At 43.1% G+C, this 17,707-nt stretch overlaps 7 non-coding genes across 7 annotated transcripts; all 7 read left to right on the top strand.

Moving 5' to 3' along the window:
• The first annotated feature begins 7,393 nt into the window (after positions 1-7,393).
• On the top strand, positions 7,394-7,556 carry LOC135037078 (U1 spliceosomal RNA). Its single transcript, XR_010231680.1, has one exon. It is a non-coding gene; the product is annotated as a U1 spliceosomal RNA (small nuclear RNA).
• A 671-nt stretch (positions 7,557-8,227) lies between these two features.
• LOC135037098 (U1 spliceosomal RNA) lies at positions 8,228-8,391 on the top strand. Its single transcript, XR_010231700.1, has one exon. It is a non-coding gene; the product is annotated as a U1 spliceosomal RNA (small nuclear RNA).
• Positions 8,392-8,543: 152 nt separating this feature from the next.
• Positions 8,544-8,706, top strand: LOC135037109 (U1 spliceosomal RNA). Its single transcript, XR_010231711.1, has one exon. It is a non-coding gene; the product is annotated as a U1 spliceosomal RNA (small nuclear RNA).
• A 670-nt stretch (positions 8,707-9,376) lies between these two features.
• On the top strand, positions 9,377-9,540 carry LOC135037104 (U1 spliceosomal RNA). The gene has a single exon (XR_010231706.1). It is a non-coding gene; the product is annotated as a U1 spliceosomal RNA (small nuclear RNA).
• A 152-nt stretch (positions 9,541-9,692) lies between these two features.
• On the top strand, positions 9,693-9,855 carry LOC135037111 (U1 spliceosomal RNA). The gene has a single exon (XR_010231713.1). It is a non-coding gene; the product is annotated as a U1 spliceosomal RNA (small nuclear RNA).
• Positions 9,856-10,526: 671 nt separating this feature from the next.
• LOC135037080 (U1 spliceosomal RNA) lies at positions 10,527-10,690 on the top strand. Its single transcript, XR_010231682.1, has one exon. It is a non-coding gene; the product is annotated as a U1 spliceosomal RNA (small nuclear RNA).
• Positions 10,691-10,842: 152 nt separating this feature from the next.
• LOC135037074 (U1 spliceosomal RNA) lies at positions 10,843-11,005 on the top strand. The gene has a single exon (XR_010231677.1). It is a non-coding gene; the product is annotated as a U1 spliceosomal RNA (small nuclear RNA).
• The last annotated feature ends 6,702 nt before the right edge of the window (positions 11,006-17,707 follow it).

Raw genomic sequence — 17,707 nt, 5'->3', positions numbered from 1 at the left:
GCTAGGCGCCGGGCCGCGCAGACCATCAAGCGGACCCCGGCGCCTAACAGTACCCCCCCTTGAGGAGGGGTCAAGGAACCCCTAAAGCCAGGTTTCTGAGGAAATTCCCGGAAAAATGCCCTCTTGAGCCTCGGGGCATGAAGATCCTTATCCAGGACCCAAGACCTTTCCTCCGGACCATAGCCTTTCCAGTGAACCAGAAAATACAGCCGATCCCGGGACAATTTGGAATCGAGAACCTTCTCTACCAAGAACTCCTGTTGTCCCTGTACATCCACTGGAGATCTACCCTGAGAGATCTTCCGAGGAAATCTACTGGAAGAAACGTATTGTTTCAACAGGGAACAATGAAACGTATTTCCAATCCTGAGAGATCTTGGTAAACGTAACCGAAAGGCAACTGGGTTGACTCTTTTAATAATAAGAAATGGCCCAATAAATTTGGGTCCCAGTCTAGCTGAGGATTGTCGAAGCCTGATGTTGCGAGTCGACAACCACACCCTATCTCCCACCTTAAAAGTGCAAGGACGTCGGAGCCTGTCAGAAAATTTCTTCTCTCGAAAGGCCGCTTTTCTGAGAGCAAGGTGCACCTTTTTCCAAATGGCTCTGAGATGGGAGGTTAAGGTAAGCGAGGAGACTGAGGAATGATGAAAAAAAGAATTAGCTCTGGGGTGAAAACCAAAAACTGAAAAGAATGGAGACTCTTTAGTGGAGGAATGACAAGAATTATTGTAAGCAAATTCAGCCAACGGAAGAAACTCGGACCAATCATTCTGGAGTTTGGCTGAATACAAGCGCAAATATTGTTTCAATGATTGGTTAACTCGTTCGGTTTGCCCGTTGGATTGTGGGTGGTAACCGGATGTTAACGACAATTTCATCTTCAATGAGGCACAAAAACATTTCCAGAATTGTGCGATGAATTGTGGACCCCGATCAGAAACAATATCAGTAGGCAACCCATGAAGCCTGAATACATGGCGGAGAAACAAAACTGCCAACCCTTGGGCAGAAGGCAATCGGGGAAGAGCAATAAAATGAGCCATTTTACTAAAACGGTCCACTACCACCCATATGACTCGGAATCCGGCTGAAAGGGGAAGGTCAACCACAAAATCCATGGAAATATGAGACCACGGCCGGAGAGGAACATTTACGGGCATAAGTTGCCCGATGGGCAAGGAACGGGGAACCTTATGCTGTGCACAAACCTGACTTGAATAAACAAATTCCTTGACGTCTTTAGAAAGACCAGGCCACCATACTGAGCGAGAGACTAACTCCAATGTCTTAGAGACTCCTGGATGCCCTGAAACTTTGTTATCATGGAATTCCGTTAAAACAGTAACTCTCAAAAACTCAGGGACGTAAAGACGACCAGCAGGAGTAATTCTAGGAGCTTGGTGTTGAAGCTGTTTTAACTGGGTAAATAAATCTTGTGTGAGGCCCGCCCAGATGACCGAAGATGGAAGTATGGGGGTAACAGGATTGTTATTGTGAACCGGAAGAAAGCTATGTGACAGGGCATCAGCCTTAGTATTCTTGGAACCAGGCCTGAAAGTGATTATAAATTTGAAACGCGTAAAAAATAATGCCCAACGTGCCTGCCGGGCATTAAGCCGCTTAGCCGATTCAATCTATTGCAGGTTCTTATGGTCAGTCAATACCGAAATAGTATGTTTTGCTCCCTCCAGCCAATGCCTCCACTCCTCGAAAGCCCATTTTACCGCCAGTAACTCCCGATTACCAACGTCATAGTTGGATTCAGCGGAGGAGAATTTCCTGGACATAAAGGCACAAGGATGTAACTCCAGAGACTCCGGATCCTTTTGAGAAAGGATAGCCCCCACTCCAACCTCCGAGGCATCAACCTCCACCACAAAGGGCAATTCCGGATTAGGATGTCAGAGGACTGGAGCCGAGACAAAGGCTTGTTTCAAGGCCCGGAAGGACAACTCAGCTTCACGCGACCAGTTGGTAGGATCCGCTCCTTTCTTTGTCAGAGCTACAATGGGAGCAACCAGGTCAGAAAAAGAATGAATGAACCTCCTATAATAATTCGCAAACCCTAAAAAACGCTTAATTGCTTTTAAATTGGTGGGTTGCGCCCAACTAAGGATGGCCTGGAGTTTCTTTGGTTCCATGGAAAATTATGTACCCTAAAAAAGATACTTCCGTGACATGAAACTCACACTTCTCCAGCTTGGCATATAAATGATTCTCACATAACTTTTGAAGAACCAGACGCACCTGGGTAACATGTTGTTCCATTGATTTAGAAAAAATCAGGATGTCGTCTAAGTAAACGACCACGAATTTCCCTAGGAAGTCACGGAGCACATCGTTAATGAGGTCTTGAAAAACTGCCGGAGCATTGGACAGGCCGAACGGCATCACCAGGTATTCGTAGTGACCCGACTGAGAACTGAAGGCCGTTTTCCACTCATCTCCAGATTTAATTCGGATGAGGTTGTACGCTCCTCTAAGGTCAATTTTAGAAAAAATCACAGCAGAACGTAACTGATCAAAGAGTACAGAAATCAACGGCAAAGGATAGGTGTTTTTAACTGAGATCTTATTCAGGGCTCTAAAATCAATGCAAGGTCTAAGCGAGCCATCCTTTTTCTCCACAAAGAAGAAGCCTGCACTTAAAGGAGATTTTGATGGTCTAATAAATCCTTTCTCAAGGCTCTCCTTTACATAATCATTCATAGCCGCAGTTTCTGGCCCGGATAATGCATATAATCTTCCCTTTGGCAATGCGGCACCAGGAATTAACTCAATAGCACAATCATAAGGCCGATGGGGAGGCAGAATGTCCGCATTGCCTTTGGAGAAAACATCAGCAAACTCCTGGTATTCCACCGGAATGAGTTCTGGAATGATAGCTGCTACTCTGACTGGAAACGTGATACATTCCTTATCACAAAAAGTACCCCAATGTGAAATCTTCCCCGACCGCCAATCAATGGTGGGATTATGAAAGGCCAGCCAAGGGTAACCCAGAACAACTGGAACTGCTGGGCAATGTGTAAGAAAGAACTCGATTTTCTCGGAATGTAGAGCTCCTACTGTAAGTAGTACAGGGGGTGTACGGAGAGAAATAATCCCATTAGACAGCGGACTCCCATCTAAGCCATGCATGGTGACACACCTACCCAAAGGTAACTGAGGAATGCCTAAGGCCTTAGCCCAAGTTAAATCCATAAAGTTTCCTGCAGCTCCACTGTCAACAAAAGCCGACACCAAAGAACTGAGGCTGCCAAAGGAAACTTTAACTGGGACTAAAAGGGAGTTATTCGAGGAGATAAGCTGCAGACCTAGGTGAACCCCCTCACAATTCACCTGGTCAAAGCGTTTCCCGACTTGTTCGGACAATTACGAGCAAAATGTCCCTTACCCCCACAGTACAGACAAAGACCAGAATTTTGCCTTCTGGCTCTTTCTTCAGGAGACAGCCGGGAGAGACCCATCTGCATGGTCTCCTCTACGTCTTCAGGAATGGAATATACACACGGACTTGTCCTTACAGGTGCTCCTTTTTCAGCCCTCCGCTCTCTGAGACGACGATCAATCTTAATAGAAAGCTCCATGAGTTTATCGAGAGTCTCAGGAGCAGGGTACTGAAGGAGACTGTCTTTTATAGACTCTGATAAGCCGAGGCGAAACTGACTGCGCAGGGCTGGGTCATTCCAGCCACAGTCGTTCGACCAACGGCGAAACTCCGTACAATAAACCTCTGCAGGATTTCTACCCTGTCTGAGAGGGCGCAACTGACTTTCAGCGGACGCCTCTCTATCAGGGTCATCATACAAGAGCCCTAAAGACTCAAAAAAAGCGTCAATTGACAACAATGCCGGATCCTCTGCTCTTAAACCAAATGCCCAGGTCTGAGGATCCCCCTGGAGCAAAGAAATAATAAACCCGACCCGCTGAGATTCAGTACCCGAGGAAGTCGGTCTTAAACGAAAATAAAGTTTACAGGATTCTTTAAAATTAAAAAACTCTTTTCTATCACCAGAAAAACGGTCAGGCAAATGCATCTTTGGTTCAGGGACTACCCTTGGGGAAGCTCGCAAAAGATCTTCCTGCGACTTCACCCGAAGAGAAAGATCCTGAACCATCTGAGTAAGTTCTTGAATCTGGCTGACTAAGAGCTGACCAGGATTTGGCCCTAAACCTGTTGGATTCATGAGGCCGATAAACTCTCACAAAACTGAATGAGAAAAAATTAAACCCCGTTTAATTTTAAGTTTTGGTATGGCCGGTAATAATGTTATGATTCCAGCACTCTGGTCAGAGAAGATCTTATGGCAAGGACTGGAGCACTGGAACGGAATGCTGGGGAAGGGAGCAGGACTGGAAAATAGCCCCTGGCGCCCTAACTCTGTTGTCTCACCCGTGTTGTCAGAAATCCCCTGCAAGACTATGGTTTCTTGAGCCCTTGGCAGCCGCGTTTGAAGGGCGGATTATGTCTGCCCAACTTCGATGCCCCCCCGGTCTTAATGAGAGACAAAGGGAAACCTGAGACAGGGTGATAACAAGAGGCCCTCTAACTAAACAACCAGGCCAGGGGCTAAGCAAACTCAAAACTATAATAAGTAGACAAGTCAAAATTTCAAACCCCCTGTTATGGTGTAGGGTACCTGGCCTTCTCTGATGTAATCAGAGTTAGATTTGATTCAGTGATTTTATAAAAACAGCTAGGAAGCACAATTTAGCAGTGGGTTGCAGAGAAAAAAAATATGCTGGCAGAAAAATCCAATTGAGTGATTAAACAGCTCTTCATTTTCTGGCTTTATTTTTATGCTAACAAATTTGTTCTCTGAAAAGTGTCCACAAAGCCAAGTCTCTGATTAACACCTTTGTAAGGATGGTTTTTCACCTATTACTAAATTAAACTTGCTTCATTGGAAAGGCAGCAAGATGCATCCTCATTTCAATGGTAAGTCAACCTTCTTGCCCTATGTTCCCTGTCAACGGATGAAGACGCATCATTATCTACCGCAGTCATTTTGGCCCAATAGATATGCAAGAAGTTTAGATTCCCCTTTCTTTGCAGGTAGAGGAAGGAAAAGGAAGAGGTCTGTAGCCTCTTCAAGATCGCAGGACCAGAGATTGTCCTCTGCTTCTGCCAAATCCACTGCATGACACTGGGGCTTTCTTGCAGGAGCCCACACCAGTGGGGGCACGTCTAAAACTCTTCAGTCAGTTCTGGATTCATTCGGACCTGGACTCGTGGGTTTTACAAATAGTGTCCCAAGGGTACAAACGGGGGTTTCAAGACGTTCCCCCTCACCGATTGTTCAAATTGGCCTTAGTCAGCAGGGAGAAGGTTTTTATTCAAGCCTCTTCGTGGTCCCGAAGCCGGACGGCTCAGTCAGACCAATCTTAAATCTGAAATCCCTCAATTTCTTCCTAAAGAAATTCAATTTCAAGATGGAATTTCTCAGGGCAGTGATCTCCAGTCCGGAGGACGGAGATTTCATGGTTTTGGTAGACATAAAGGATGCCTACTTACATGTTCCCATTTAGCCACTGCCTCAAGCTACCTAAGGTTTGCAATTCAGGATTGTCATTACCAATTTCAGACATTGCCGTTTGGTCTGTCCACGGCTCCGAGGATTTTCACCAGGGTGATGGCGGAAATTATGGTTCTCCTTCGCAAGCAAGGAGTCACAATTATCCCGTACTTGGATGATCTCCTGATAAAGGCGAGATCCAGGGACCAGTTGGTGCAAAACATTGCACTCTCCCTGACAGTTCTTCAACAACATGGTTGGCTCCTAAACTTGCCAAAATCGCAGTTGGTCCCAATGACGCGGTTGTTGTTTTTGGGAGTCATACTGTTAGGCGCCGGGGTCCGCTTGATGGTCTGCGCGGCCCGGCGCCTAGCAACTAGAGACGCCGTGCACGTACAGCCGCCGGCTCCCTAGCAACGCTAGACGCCGGGCGCGCTGAGCCGCACGGACCCTAGCAACGGGGACGCCACTGGCGGACCGCGTTCCCCGTTGCTAGGCTTTAGGAAATTAAGATATTCACCTGCTCTCTGGCCGTGCAGCAAGGCAGCTGCACGGCATTTATTCTAATCAGCCTTTAGCAGCTGATTGGAGGACTCCTTGTTAAATACACTCCCAGGGCTTCTCACAGACGCCGGTAATAGCTTCCTGCATGCTGCCTTTGTTTGCTGAGAGTCTGTTTCCAGTCCTGCTGTATCCGGTCATTCCAGTCCGCAGAAGTCCGGTATTCGGGAGTTGTCATCTCATCCCAAGAGTTCGTTTGGTTCCCTGGAGTCCTGACTGATCACCGTTTTATATCCAGTGGTGTTCGTGAGTTGCGGCTCTGCCGTGTGTTGCGGCTCAGCCGCTTTACCTTTTATATTTTGTGTTTGGAGCATTTGCGGAGGGTTCCGCTTCCACAAGTCCTCTCTGGTACTTGGCGGTGCCGGGTAGGAGAATTGGACAAGTGGATATTTTGGTTGTCCTTTTTCCTGGCGGTTTCTCCGCACATATTATAGTTTTGAGTTTGCTTAGCCCCTGGCCTGGTTGTTTAGTTAGAGGGCCTCTTGTTATCACCCTGTCTCAGGTTTCCCTTTGTCTCTCATTAAGACCGGGGGGCATCGAAGTTGGGCAGACATAATCCGCCCTTCAAACGCGGCTGCCAAGGGCTCAAGAAACCATAGTCTCGCAGGGGATTTCTGACAACATGGGTGAGACAACAGAGTTAGGGCGCCAGGGGCTATTTTCCTGTCCTGCTCCCTTCCCCAGCATTCCGTTCCAGTGCTCCAGTCCTTGCCATAAGATCTTCTCTGACCAGAGTGCTGGAATCATAACATTATTACCGGCCATACCAAAACTTAAAATTAAACGGGGTTTAATTTTTTCTCATTCAGTTTTGTGAGAGTTTATCGGCCTCATGAATCCAACAGGTTTAGGGCCAAATCCTGGTCAGCTCTTAGTCAGCCAGATTCAAGAACTTACTCAGTTGGTTCAGGATCTTTCTCTTCGGGTGAAGTCGCAGGAAGATCTTTTGCGAGCTTCCCCAAGGGTAGTCCCTGAACCAAAAATGCATTTGCCTGACCGTTTTTCTGGTGATAGAAAAGAGTTTTTTAATTTTAAAGAATCCTGTAAACTTTATTTTCGTTTAAGACCGACTTCCTCGGGTACTGAATCTCAGCGGGTCGGGTTTATTATTTCTTTGCTCCAGGGGGATCCTCAGACCTGGGCATTTGGTTTAAGAGCAGAGGATCCGGCATTGTTGTCAATTGACGCTTTTTTTGAGTCTTTAGGGCTCTTGTATGATGACCCTGATAGAGAGGCGTCCGCTGAAAGTCAGTTGCGCGCTCTCAGACAGGGTAGAAATCCTGCAGAGGTTTGTTGTACGGAGTTTCGCCGTTGGTACCTGCCAGGTGAGATACTATGATCATGTTGGTGCTTCTCCCAGGGCAAGGCTCACCCATTGCACTCTGGGTGTGCTGCCCCTGTGATTTCCCCAAATGTGGGAAACTTGACTGCATAATTTGTGTTTCCCCTGGTCGGCTCTCGTATAATTCAGATCTCTTTGTCTCAGGTCTCTCTCCAGCCTAGTTTGCTGTCTGTTTCCACTTCTCTTTTCTTGAGCCGCTCCCTTCTATGCCCTTGCGCACTATCCTGACTTCTCCCGTCTGCTTACTTTGTGCCTTCCAACACACAATGCAAACTACAGGTAGTGCTGCAGGGCCCACACCCTTTTACTTGCCTCACAGAGCAGCTCTGGAGCTGTTACAGTGCCCAGCTGCTGCAAGAAATCAGCTTGAATGCTTCAGGGGCTGGGGCATTGCCAACATGAGCCCCACACCGAAGGAGGGTGGGGGTGTTTAATGCGAACTAAGGGTCACCCAAGCGCCGCAAAAGGCCGCCATGCCCTGCATGCCCCTTTTCTCTTTTCATATGCAGACGAGGGTTGAAGCCAACTTTGACCCACTGCTTGGATGGCATTACCATATGCAAATCAATCTGCTGCAGGCCTTCCCCCAGGAATGCTTGCACTAGTTGTTGCATTTGGTTTGTTGTTTGGGGGTGCTTCAGTATTAGGCAGCCTTCTGCCCTCCCATGTTCATCTGAAAATATGTGTTCTCCCTGCAGTTGTTGTCCCCAGATGAGAGTTCCCTTGTGCTGCCTCAGTTGAATCTCCTTTACTTGACAGAGATGTGCCTGAGCAGCGGCCCTCCCCAGCCCTATCCCAAATCATACTTATTTTGCATAGGAGATACCATGGTCATGAAGATTGTTCTCCCAGGTTGAGGTTCATTCATTGCATTCTGGGTATGCTGACCCCTGTGATTTCCCCAAATGTGGGAAACTCGACTGCATTATTTGTGGTAGTGGGGGACTGTGTTTGTGCTTTCCTCTGCTCAGCTCTGGTAAAAATCAGATTTCTATGTCTCAGATCTTCCTCTAGCCTTGTTCTTCTTTCGAGAGTTCCCTTGTGCTGCCTCAGTTGGATCTCCTTCACTTGACAGGGGGGTGCCCGAGCAGCGACCCTCCCCAGCTCTAGCCCAACTCCTACTTACCTGCCAGGTGAGATACTATGATCAGGAAGGTGCTTCTCCCAGGGCAAGGCTCACCCATTGCACTCTGGGTGTGCTGCTCCTGCGATTTCCCCAAATGTGGGAAACTTGACTGCATAATTTGTGTTTCCTCTGGTCGGCTCTCGTATAATTCAGATCTCTTTGTCTCAGGTCTTTCTCCAGCCTAGTTTGCTGTCTGTTTCCACTTCTCTTTTCTTGAGCCGCTCCCTTCTATGCCCTTGCACACTATACTGACCTCTCCCGTCTGCTTACTTGTGCCTTCCAACGCACAATGCATACTACAGGTAGTGCTGCAGGGCCCACACCCTTTTACATGCTTTTCAGAACAGCTCTGGAGCTGTTACAGTGCCCAGCTGCTGCAAGAAATCATCTTGAATGCTTCAGGGGCTGGGGCATAGCCAACATGAGACCCACACCGAAGGAGGGTGGAGATGTTTAATGTGAATTAGGGGTCATCCAAGTGCCACAAAAGGACGCCATGCCCTGCACATCCCTTTTTTCTTTTCATATGCAGACGAGGGTTGAAGCCAACTTTGACCCACTGCTTGGATGACATCACCATATGCAAATCCATCTGCTGTAGGCCTTCCCCCAGGAATGCTTGTACTAGTTGTTGCATTTGGTTTGTTGTTTGGGGGTGCTTCAGTATTAGGCAGCCTTCTGCCCTCCCATGTTCATCTGAAAATATGTGTTCTCCCAGCAGTTGTTGTCCCCAGATGAGAGTTCCCTTGTGCTGCCTCAGTTGAATCTCCTTTACTTGACAGAGATGTGCCTGAGCAGCGGCCCTCCCCAGCTCTATCCCAAATCATACTTATTTTGCATAGGAGATACCATGGTCATGAAGATTGTTCTCCCAGGGTGAGGTTCATTCATTGCATTCTGGGTATGCTGACTCCTATGATTTCCCCAAATGTGGGAAACTTGACTGCATTATTTGTGGTAGTGGGGGACTGTGTTTGTGCTTTCCTCTGGTCAGCTCTGGTAAAAGTCAGATTTATTTGTCTCAGATCTTCCTCTAGCCTTGTTCTTCTTTCGAGAGTTCCCTTGTGCTGCCTCAGTTGGATCTCCTTCAATTGACAGGGGGGTGCCCGAGCATCGACCCTCCCCAGCTCAAGCCCAACTCCTACTTACCTGCCAGGTGAGATATTATGATCATGAAGGTGCTTCTCCCAGGGCAAGGCTCACCCATTGCACTCTGGGTGTGCTGCTCCTGCGATTTCCCCAAATGTGGGAAACTTGACTGCATAATTTGTGTTTCCCCTGGTCAGCTCTCGTATAATTCAGATCTCTTTGTCTCAGGTCTCTCTCCAGCCTAGTTTGCTGTCTGTTTCAACTTCTCTTTTCTTGAGCCGCTCCCTTCTATGCCCTTGCGCACTATCTTGACTTCTCCCATCTGCTTACTTTGTGCCTTCCAACGCACAATGCGAACTACAGGTAGTGCTGCAGGGCCCACACCCTTTTACTTGCCTTACAGAGCAGCTCTGGAGCTATTACAGTGCCCAGCTGCTGCAAGTAATCAGCTTGAATGCTTCAGGGGCTGGGGCATAGCCAACATGAGCCCCACACCGAAGTAGGGTGGAGGTGTTTAATGCGAACTAGGGGTCATCCAAGCGCCGCAAAAGGCCGCCATGCCCTGCACGCCCCTTTTCTCTTTTCATATGCAGACGAGGGTTGAAGCCAACTTTGACCCACTGCTTGGATGACATCACCATATGCAAATCCATCTGCTGCAGGCCTTCCCCCAGGAATGCTTGTACTAGTTGTTGCATTTGGTTTGTTGTTTGGGGGTGCTTCAGTATTAGGCAGCCTTCTGCCCTCCCATGTTCATCTGAAAATATGTGTTCTCCCTGCAGTTGTTGTCCCCAGATGAGAGTTCCCTTGTGCTGCCTCAGTTGAATCTCCTTTACTTGACAGAGATGTGCCTGAGCAGCGGCCCTCCCCAGCCCTATCCCAAATCATACTTATTTTGCATAGGAGATACCATGGTCATGAAGATTGTTCTCCCAGGGTGAGGTTCATTCATTGCATTCTGGGTATGCTGACCCCTGTGATTTCCCCAAATGTGGGAAACTCGACTGCATAATTTGTGGTAGTGGGGGACTGTGTTTGTGCTTTCCTCTGGTCAGCTCTGGTAAAAGCCAGATTTCTGTGTCTCAGATCTTCCTCTAGCCTTGTTCTTCTTTCGAGAGTTCTCTTGTGCTGCCTCAGTTGGATCTCCTTCACTTGACAGGGGGGTGCCCGAGCAGCGACCCTCCTCAGCTCTTGCCCAACTCCTACTTACCTGCCAGGTGAGATACTATGATCATGAAGGTGCTTCTCCCAGGGCAAGGCTCACCCATTGCACTCTGTGTGTGCTGCTCCAGCTATTTCCCCAAATGTGGGAAACTCGACTGCATAATTTGTGTTTCCCCTGGTCGGCTCTCGTATAATTCAGATCTCTTTGTCTCAGGTCTCTCTCCAGCCTAGTTTGCTGTCTGTTTCCACTTCTCTTTTCTTGAGCCGCTCCCTTCTATGCCCTTGCGCACTATCCTGACTTCTCCCGTCTGCTTACTTTGTGCCTTCCAACGCACAATGCGAACTACAGGTAGTGCTGCAGGGCCCACACCCTTTTAGTTCCCTTACAGAGCAGCTCTGGAGCTGTTACAGTGCCCAGCTGCTGCAAGAAATCAGCTTGAATGTTCTTCGTTGATTGATGGAAGAAACATCTTACAAAAACTCTCCAGATTATTGACTTTTTAAAGTTTTTCTAGGAAACGTTCTAGATGAATGCTTATTAGCGTTTGTCAGAATGTACGTTTGCAAAGTGTCTCTGTGGCGCAATCAGTTAGCGTGTTCGGTTATTATCCAAAAGGTTGGTGGTTCAATCCCACCCAGGGACGTAATTTACCTTGTTATCAGATTTTGGTGATCTTTAAGTAGACAAGTCAAAATTTCAAACCCCCTCTTGTGGTGTAGGGTACCTGGCCTTCTCTGATGTAATCAGAGTTAGATTTGATTAAGTGATTTTATAAAAAAAACAGCTAGGAAGCACAATTTAGCAGTGGGTTGCAGAGAAAAAGAAATATGCTGGCAAAAAAATCCAATTGAGTGATTAAACAGCTCTTCATTTTCTTGCTTTATTTTTGTGCTAACAAATTTTTTCTCTGAAAAGTGTCCACAAAGCCAAGTATCTGATTAACACCTTTGTAGGGATGGTTTTTCACCTATTACTAAATTAAACTTGCTTCATTGGAAAGGCAGCAAGATGCATCGTCATTTCAATATCTACTGAAATAATACAGGTTGACACCAGGAAACATTAACGCCACTGCATCCTTGCTGCTTTCTCATGTGGAAGTCTGTTTAATGTGAAAACAAGGTGATATCTAATTAGCACACAGGTAAGGAATTAAGAAAATCTTTATTTAAGGGTGAAGATGTTTCTCACAAAATCGTTGCCCCAATGCATCATTGAAATTCAAGCTGGAAAGATGATTTTAATATATCACTTGTACATTTTGTATTGCTCTTCTGGTGACAATGTAGTTTGTTTTTGTCAATTACCATTTTAATAATAGGGTAAAGAAAATTAAGTGGATTTTTGAAAGAAAACAATACTGTCAATATACTATTAAACAAATTAAAATGGTAAAAGTTATTGTACTTTAAGTAAAAATAAAAGAGCAAAAATATCCATCCCAGTTTTGGATTACTTTAATTAACAAAAAAAATGCATATAACAAAGGATAGTTTCAATCTGCCTACCTCTGGGTTATGGGCCCAGCATGCTTCCATTGGAGTACTCTGCTGCACATGTAAGTGCAAGAGATCCTGAAGCACTCACTCATCATGGGAAAGTACCAATGTGTTTCTTTGTTGGTTGATGGAAGAAACATCTTACAAAAACTCTCCAGATTATTGACGTTTTAAAGTTTTTCTAGGAAACGTTCTAGATGAATGCTTATTAGCCTTTGTCAGTATGTACTTTTTGCAAAGTGTCTCTGTGGCGCAATTGGTTAGTGTGTACGGCTATTAACCAAAAGGTTGGTGGTTAAATTCTACCCAGGGACGTAATTGACCTTGTGATCAGATTTTGGTGATATTTAAGTAGACAAGTCAAAATTTCAAACCCCATCTATTGTGTAGGGTACCTGGCCTTCTCTGATGTAATCAGAGTTAGATTTGATTCAGTGATTTTATAAAAACAGCTAGGAAGCACAATTTAGCAGTGGGTTGCAGAGAAAAAGAAATATGCTGGCAAAAAAATCCAATTGAGTGATTAAACAGCTCTTCATTTCTGGCTTTATTTTTATGCTAACAAATTTGTTCTCTGAAAAGTGTCCACAAAGCCAAGTCTCTGATTAACACCTTTGTAGGGATGGTTTTTCACCTATTACTAAATTAAACTTGCTTCATTGGAAAGGCAGCAAGATGCATCCTCATTTCAATGTCTACTGAAATAATACAGGTTGACACCAGGAAACATTAACGCCACTGCATCCTTGCTGCTTTCTCATGTGGAAGTCTGTTTAATGTGAAAACAAGGTGATATCTAATTAGCACACAGGTAAGGAATTAAGAAAATCTTTATTTAAGGGTGAAGATGTTTCTCACAAAATCGTTGCCCCAATGCATCATTGAAATTCAAGCTGGAAAGATGATTTTAATATATCACTTGTACATTTTGTATTGCTCTTCTGGTGACAATGTAGTTTGTTTTTGTCAATTACCATTTTAATAATAGGGTAAAGAAAATTAAGTGGATTTTTGAAAGAAAACAATACTGTCAATATACTATCAAAACAAATTAAAATGGTAAAAGTTATTGTACTTTAAGTAAAAATAAAAGATCCAAAATATCAATCCCAGTTTTGGATTACTTTAATTAACAAAAAAAATGCATATAGCAAAGGATAGTTTCAATCTGCCTACCTCTGGGTTATGGGCCCAGCATGCTTCCATTGCAGTACTCTGCTGCACATGTAAGTGCAAGAGATCCTGAAGCACTCACTCATCATGGGAAAGTACCAATGTGTTTCTTCATTGGTTGATGGAAGAAACATCTTACAAAAACTCTCCAGATTATTGACTTTTTAAAGTTTTTCTAGGAAACGTTCTAGATGAATGCTTATTAGCCTTTGTCAGTATGTACTTTTGCAAAGTGTCTCTGTGGCGCAATTGGTTAGTGTGTAAGGCTATTAACCAAAAGGTTGGTGGTTCAATCCCACCCAGCGACGTAATTGACCTTGTGATCAGATTTTGGTGATATTTAAGTAGACAAGTCAAAATTTCAAACCCCATCTATTGTGTAGGGTACCTGGCCTTCTCTGATGTTATCAGAGTTAGATTTGATTCAGTGGTTTTATAAAAAACAGCTAGGAAGCACAATTTAGCAGTGGGTTGCAGAGAAAAAAAATATGCTGGCAAAAAAATCCAATTGAGTGATTAAACAGCTCTTCATTTTCTGGTTTATTTTTATGCTAACAAATTTGTTCTCTGAAAAGTGTCCACAAAGCCAAGTCTCTGATTAACACCTTTGTAGGGATGGTTTTTCACCTATTACTAAATTAAACTTGCTTCATTGGAAAGGCAGCAAGATGCATCCTCATTTCAATGTCTACTGAAATAATACAGGTTGACACCAGGAAACATTAACGCCACTGCATCCTTGCTGCTTTCTCATGTGGAAGTCTGTTTAATGTGAAAACAAGGTGATATCTAATTAGCACACAGGTAAGGAATTAAGAAAATCTTTATTTAAGGGTGAAGATGTTTCTCACAAAATCGTTGCCCCAATGCATCATTGAAATTCAAGCTGGAAAGATGATTTTAATATATCACTTGTACATTTTGTATTGCTCTTCTGGTGACAATGTAGTTTGTTTTTGTCAATTACCATTTTAATAATAGGGTAAAGAAAATTAAGTGGATTTTTGAAAGAAAACAATACTGTCAATATACTATTAAAACAAATTAAAATGGTAAAAGTTATTGTACTTTAAGTAAAAATAAAAGAGCAAAAATATCAATCCCAGTTTTGGATTACTTTAATTAACAAAAAAAAATGCATATAGCAAAGGATAATTTCAATCTGCCTACCTCTGGGTTATGGGCCCAGCATGCTTCCATTGCAGTACTCTGCTGCACATGTAAGTGCAAGAGATCCTGAAGCACTCACTCATCATGGGAAAGTACCAATGTGTTTCTTCGTTGGTTGATGGAAGAAACATCTTACAAAAACTCTCCAGATTATTGACTTTTTAAAGTTTTTCTAGGAAACGTTCTAGATGAATGCTTATTAGCCTTTGTCAGTATGTACTTTTGCAAAGTGTCTCTGTGGCGCAATTGGTTAGTGTGTAAGGCTATTAACAAAAGGTTGGTGGTTCAATCCCACCCAGGAATGTAATTGACCTTGTGATCAGATTTTGGTGATATTTAAGTAGACAAGTCAAAATTTCAAACCCCCTCTTATTGTGTAGGGTACCTGGCCTTCTCTGATGTAATCAGAGTTAGATTTGATTCAGTGATTTTATAAAAAACAGCTAGGAAGCACAATTTAGCAGTGGGTTGCAGATAAAAAAAATATGCTGGCAAAAAAATACAATTGAGTGATTAAACAGCTCTTCATTTTCTGGCTTTATTTTTATGCTAACAAATTTGTTCTCTGAAAAGTGTCCACAAAGCCAAGTCTCTGATTAACACCTTTGTAGGGATGGTTTTTCACCTATTACTAAATTAAACTTGCTTCATTGGAAAGGCAGCAAGATGCATCCTCATTTCAATGTCTACTGAAATAATACAGGTTGACACCAGGAAACATTAACGCCACTGCATCCTTGCTGCTTTCTCATGTGGAAGTCTGTTTAATGTGAAAACAAGGTGATATCTAATTAGCACACAGGTAAGGAATTAAGAAAATCTTTATTTAAGGGTGAAGATGTTTCTCACAAAATCGTTGCCCCAATGCATCATTGAAATTCAAGCTGGAAAGATGATTTTAATATATCACTTGTACATTTTGTATTGCTCTTCTGGTGACAATGTAGTTTGTTTTTGTCAATTACCATTTTTTTTAATAATAGGGTAAAGAAAATTAAGTGGATTTTTGAAAGAAAACAATACTGTCAATATACTGTCAAAACAAATTAAAATGGTAAAAGTTATTGTACTTTAAGTAAAAATAAAAGAGCCAAAATATCAATCCCAGTTTTGGATTACTTTAATTAACAAAAAAAATGCATATAGCAAAGGATAGTTTCAATCTGCCTACCTCTGGGTTATGGGCCCAGCATGCTTCCATTGCAGTACTCTGCTGCACATGTAAGTGCAAAAGATCCTGAAGCACTCACTCATCATGGGAAAGTACCAATGTGTTTCTTCATTGGTTGATGGAAGAAACATCTTACAAAAACTCTCCAGATTATTGACTTTTTAAAGTTTTTCTAGGAAACGTTCTAGATGAATGCTTATTAGATTTTGTCAGTATGTACTTTGGCAAAGTGTCTCTGTGGCGCAATTGGTTAGTGTGTAAGGCTATTAACCAAAAGGTTGGTGGTTCAATCCCACCCAGGGACGTAATTGACCTTGTGTTCAGATTTTGGTGATCTTTAAGTAGACAAGTCAAAATTTCAAACCCCCTCTTATTGTGTAGGGTACCTAGCCTTCTCTGATGTTATCAGAGTTAGATTTGATTCAGTGATTTTATAAAAAAAACAGCTAGGAAGCACAATTTAGCAGTGGGTTGCAGAGAAAAAAAAATATGCTGGCAAAAAAATCCAATTGAGTGATTAAACAGCTCTTCATTTTCTGGTTTATTTTTATGCTAACAAATTTGTTCTCTGAAAAGTGTCCACAAAGCCAAGTCTCTGATTAACACCTTTGTAGGGATGGTTTTTCACCTATTACTAAATTAAACTTGCTTCATTGGAAAGGCAGCAAGAGGCATCCTCATTTCAATGTCTACTGAAATAATACAGGTTGACACCAGGAAACATTAACGCCACTGCATCCTTGCTGCTTTCTCATGTGGAAGTCTGTTTAATGTGAAAACAAGGTGATATCTAATTAGCACACAGGTAAGGAATTAAGAAAATCTTTATTTAAGGGTGAAGATGTTTCTCACAAAATCGTTGCCCCAATGCATCATTGAAATTCAAGCTGGAAAGATGATTTTAATATATCACTTGTACATTTTGTATTGCTCTTCTGGTGACAATGTAGTTTGTTTTTGTCAATTACCATTTTAATAATAGGGTAAAGAAAATTAAGTGGATTTTTGAAAGAAAACAATACTGTCAATATACTATCAAAACAAATTAAAATGGTAAAAGTTATTGTACTTTAAGTAAAAATAAAAGAGCCAAAATATCAATCCCAGTTTTGGATTACTTTAATTAACAAAAAAAATGCATATAGCAAAGGATAGTTTCAATCTGCCTACCTCTGGGTTATGGGCCCAGCATGCTTCCATTGCAGTACTCTGCTGCACATGTAAGTGCAAAAGATCCTGAAGCACTCACTCATCATGGGAAAGTACCAATGTGTTTCTTCATTGGTTGATGGAAGAAACATCTTACAAAAACTCTCCAGATTATTGACTTTTTAAAGTTTTTCTAGGAAACGTTCTAGATGAATGCTTATTAGATTTTGTCAGTATGTACTTTTGCAAAGTGTCTCTGTGGTGCAATTGGTTAGTGTGTAAGGCTATTAACCAAAAGGTTGGTGGTTCAATCCCACCCAGGGACGTAATTGACCTTGTGTTCAGATTTTGGTAATCTTTAAGTAGACAAGTCAAAATTTCAAACCCCCTCTTATTGTGTAGGGTACCTGGCCTTCTCTGATGTTATCAGAGTTAGATTTGATTCAGTGATTTTATAAAAAACAGCTAGGAAGCACAATTTAGCAGTGGGTTGCAGAGAAAAAAAATATGCTGGCAAAAAAATCCAATTGAGTGATTAAACAGCTCTTCATTTTCTGGTTTATTTTTATGCTAACAAATTTGTTCTCTGAAAAGTGTCCACAAAGCCAAGTCTCTGATTAACACCTTTGTAGGGATGGTTTTTCACCTATTACTAAATTAAACTTGCTTCATTGGAAAGGCAGCAAGATGCATCCTCATTTCAATGTCTACTGAAATAATACAGGTTGACACCAGGAAAC

This window comes from Pseudophryne corroboree, unplaced genomic scaffold, assembly GCF_028390025.1.
Source record: "Pseudophryne corroboree isolate aPseCor3 unplaced genomic scaffold, aPseCor3.hap2 scaffold_666, whole genome shotgun sequence".
NCBI classification, from domain to species: domain Eukaryota; kingdom Metazoa; phylum Chordata; class Amphibia; order Anura; family Myobatrachidae; genus Pseudophryne; species Pseudophryne corroboree.
Note: the sequence above shows the minus strand (reverse complement) of the source record. Positions and strands in the feature narration are given on the sequence as shown.